A 4,898-nucleotide genomic window follows, 5' to 3' on the forward strand; every position below is an offset into this window, starting at 1 on the left:
AAGTTTATATGAACATTCATATACAGAGCTTTGTATGACAAAAAGACAAAAGCTTTCATGAGATGGGCTTCCCTGGTGGCGCAGTGGTTGAGAGTCCGCCTGCCAATGCAGGGGACACGGGTTCGTGCCCCGGTCCGGGAAGATCCCACATGCTGCGGAGCAGCTGGGCCTGTGAGCCATGGCCGCTGGGCCTGTGCGTCCAGAGCCTGTGCTCCGCAACGGGAGAGGCCACAACAGTGAGAGGCCCACGTATCGCAAAAACAAAAACAAACAAACAAAAAAGCTTTCATGAGATGATCAGATGGTTTTTCTTTTTTAGTTGCTTAGTATGGTGAGTTACATTGATTGGTTTTTGAGTGTTAAACTAACGTTCTGTTGCTGGAATAACCCCCAGAGTTTGTATAGAATTGGTATTCTTTCTTTCTTAAGTGTTTGGTAGAATTCACAATTGAAGCCATCTGGACCTCAAGTGTTCTTTGTAGTAAAATTTTTAACTGTAAATTCAGTTTCTTTAGTGGGTGTAGGTCTCTTAAGATTAATGATTTCTTCTTGAATGAGTTTTGGTAGTTTTTACCTTTGAAGGATTTCTTTCATTTCATTTAAGTTGTCACACATTCATTGGCATAACAGTTTTCATATTTTCTTCCTTTTTAATAAATCTGTATGGTCCATCATGATGGGGCTCATTCCTGAGGTATTAATAGCTTGCACCTTCCCTCTCTCTTTCCTCTTCAGTCTGGCTAGAGGCTAATCAGTTTCATTGATGGTCTCAAAGAACCAACTTTATTTCCTTGATTTCTCTCAATTTTTAAGTTCTATTCCATCGATACTACTCTTCATTATTTTCTTCTGTCTAGGTTGGGTTTAATGTATTTTAAAAAAATTTCCTAAAGTAAAAGATGTCACTGATTTGAGACTTTTTGTCTTTCATAATATAAAGTTTTAGTTCTATAAATTTCTAAGTACTACTTTAGCAGCTTACCACACATTTTGATATGTTGTGCTTTTATTTTCATGCAGTGAAAAGTACCTTCTAATTTGCCTTTTGATTTCTTCTTTGACAAATAGGTTACTTATAATTGTGTTTTATAAGTTCCTAATATTTTCTGATGTTCTAGAGTTCTTTCTGTTACGTCTAATTTACATTGTGAACAGAAAACGTGGTATGGCTTGAATCTTTTTAAATTTATTAAGCCTTATTTTCTGGCTCACAATGTGATCAACTTTGGTAAATGTTCACTATGCACTTGAAAAGAATGCATATATATTCTTCCATGGTAGGGTGGAATTTTGTATAAATGTCAATTCAGTCAAGTTGACTGATAGTGTTATTCAGTTCTGTATCCCTTCTGATTTTTGGTCTACATGTTTTATCAATTATTGAGAGAGGAGCATTGATACCTCCAGCTGGGTTTGTCCATATCTCTTTTGCAGTTGCATCAATTTTTGTTTCATGTATCTTTAATCTCTCTCGTGTGTGCTATATTTTATCCAAAAATTGTTTGAGGGTAAAAAGGGGCTCTGATAATGATTACACTGTAACAATAGACATAGACCTCAGTTGTCCTGGGAGTACTGGTACATATATTCAATCTGCTTAAAAAGTGACAGAGATCTGTTCTTTTCTTATGTAATATGAGTCCGTAGGTGGGAAGTACAGGGCTGATGTGTGGTGGCTGCACTTTCACCAAGGTCAGAGCCACTCTGTCTTTCTGCTTTTTGCTATCTGTCTCTAGGCTTCTATCTCAAGGTTGTCCTACTGCTCACAAGACAGGAGCTAGAGCTTCAGGCTCCATGCCCTCAGCCCTTGATTTCTCATTCTCACTGGTCATTAGATTACAGAGTTCTGCATATTTTACTTGCTCAGACTGGTGCATTGAACAAGGAAGATTCACAGTGTATAATTAGAAATCCCTATTTTTTCTACTGGTACGTGCTTACACTTACTCCTGCCCGTTTCATGAAAATTAAGGTGGGCTCAAAGAGTTTTCGGCTCATTTTTAGATAATACAAAGTCTTCCAGTTCCTTCTAGACATAGAAACAGTCTGAATTTTGTAGTTTATTGCTGTAATTCAGTTTCTTAATCATATCTAAAAAAAAAGAGTTCCTGGGCTTCCCTGGTGGCGCAGTGGTTGAGAGTCTGCTTGCCGATGCAGGGGACAGGGGTTCGTGCCCCAGTCCGGGAAGATCCCACGTGCCGCGGAGCGGCTGGGCCCATGAGCCATGGCCGCTGAGCCTGCGTGTCCGGAGCCTGTGCTCCGCAACGGGAGAGGCCACAACAGTGAGAGGCCCGTGTACCGCAAAAAAAATAAATTTAAAAAAAAAGAGTTCCTATCTTTGTTAACTTGCAGGCTTCCTCCACTACTGGTCCTGTTGCCGCCTCACTACCAATGGCAGGAAGCGGGTGGTTACAGTTGCTACTCCTCAGCCTCCTTGCTAGCTGAAGGTTTTGATGCTTTGATGTCAAGGGAAGGGAAGGGAAAGGAAAAAAGGAGAGAGGTATGAGGATAGAAGGAAGAAAAGTATCTCCTGACTTTTACTTGCCTGGTAGTCTACCTTCAGTATACTCTGAGCTTGGCATATGTTAGGAGCTAACTCTCTTTGTCTACTGCCGTTCTTTTGAAACCCCTTGTACCAATAGGAGTGTTACACCTGCAGTTTGCTTGAATTGCATGGATTCATTAACTTTCCAGCTGACAGCTGATGACTTAGTTCTCAGCCAGATCCCATAATGCCCTGGAGGAATTCATGATGATGTAGTGATATCATTAGACTTCTACTTTTAAATTAATACCCTTCCTACAGTGCTGAAAATGGAATGGAAGAGTTTATGAGCAAATAAGAGTAAGGATACAATAATGAGAGCTCGGTCAAGAAAGGACATAAGTCTAACTAGGATAGTGAATAGAAATGGAAGTAGCTGGACTGATTCAAGAGAGGTAAAGGTTACAATACTTTGTGTCTTATTGGACAGAAGAATGAGCAACAAGAAAGTTTTAGAGCTAAACCTCATGTTCTGGCTCTTACCATTGGATTGGTGATGATGCCATGCAGCAAGATCTAAAAGCTGAAGAGGACCAGGTGCATGCAGGAAGATTGTAAGCTCCATGTCGGATACATGGAGTTTCAGCCACCCGTGATTCATCCACGTGGAAATGTTGAATACTTAGCCAATATACAAGACTAGATCCCAGAAGAGAAGCCTGGGGCTCAAAATATACATTTCTAAGTAATCAGTGTTTGATAATTAGAGCTGTCAGAGTGAAAAGTGATCCCTTCCAGAGAAAGTATTAGGTGAGAATGGAAAACTCTGAGACCAAGCCTCGGTGGACACGATTGTAAAAAGTCAAGAGGAAGAGGATGAGCCTGCAAAGGAGCTCGAGGAGTGACCTGTGAATTAGAAGGAAAGCTAGGAGAGGCCAAGAAAAGAGCGTGTATTAACATAGAGGTATCCACCAGCAGTGTCAAATCCTGCCAGGAGAGTAAGGTGGGCTCTGAAGAGCACGCACTAGAACACTGCTGACCTGATGGACACATTTTGGTGTAATGTTGGAAGCATAAGGCTTATTTCAGTAGGTTGAAAAGACAAAGGGAAACAAGGAGATAAAGACAGTGAGTGTAGAAAATGTTCTGGAAAATGTGTGGAGGAAAGAGAAGAGAGAGTTCAGGGGTAGCCAGAGGGGGAACTGAGGTCAAATTTTGCCACCTTCATCTCTAATTAAATATTATGTATGCATTAAAATTGTGTTTTCAAGGAATATGGAATTTCATGGGCAAACATTCAGGATAAAATAGAAGTACAGTAGGATCACTCATACATACACTCGTACACCTCACGATCAGTGGCTTGTTGAATCTGAGAATGAGGAACCTCAGATACGGAGGAACCTCAGATAGGGAGGGCTGACCATAAAGTTATAGGGCTGCTCTGAGGGTCAGTGCCCCAACCTCTGCTGTTCAAGGGTCGACCGTATAAGCAATGTAGAGATACAGTCAATGGAATATTACTGAGCCATAGAAAAATAAAACAAAATAATGCCATTTGCAGCAACATGGATGGACCTAGAGATTCTCATACTGAATGAAGTCAGAGAAAGTCAAATACCATATGATATCGCTTATATGTGGAATCTAAAAAAAGGCTACAAATGAACTTATCTGCAAAACTGAAATAGAATTACAGATGTAGAAAATAAACTTATGGTTACCAGGGGTTAAGGGGAGGAGGGATAAATTGGGAGATTAGGATAGACACATACACACTACTATGTATACAATAGATAACTAATAAGGACCCTGTGCTGTATAGCACAGGGAACTCTACTCAGTACTCTGTAATGGCCTATCGGGGAAAAGAATCTAAAAAAGACTGGGTATACGTATTTGTATAACAGATTCACTTTGCTGTACACCTGAAACTAACACAACATTGTAAATCAATTATACCCCAATAAAAACTTTAAAGAAAAAAGCTAAGTTTAGGAAAAAAGATAATACGGGAATGCAAATGTCTAAAAGTGTTTGGAATTAAAATCTAACTTTACTAAAAAAATAAAGTATATGCGAAGGTGTACGTAGGTTATGTGCAAATACTAAGCTATTTTATATAAGGGACTTGAGCATCCATGGATTTTGCTATCCACAGGCGTCCTGGAATCAATCTCCCTTGGATGCTGAGGGACAACTGTAATTTTTTAAATGGCACTTCTTGAATCCAATCCAAAGACTTTATTACTCAAAATTATTAATAGAAATTCCCTCTTTCCTTCTCTTTTCTGAACTCATCGTCTCTTATCTGTCTCTGTATGGCCATCCATCTGGATAGACATCCATCTATCCATCTATTATCTATTTTTCTCACTTTTTTCCTGCAGAGTTTATGTCAGTTTGTAATATT

This window comes from Lipotes vexillifer, unplaced genomic scaffold (assembly GCF_000442215.2).
Source record: "Lipotes vexillifer unplaced genomic scaffold, Lipotes_vexillifer_v1.1 scaffold1091, whole genome shotgun sequence".
NCBI classification, from domain to species: Eukaryota; Metazoa; Chordata; class Mammalia; order Artiodactyla; family Lipotidae; genus Lipotes; species Lipotes vexillifer.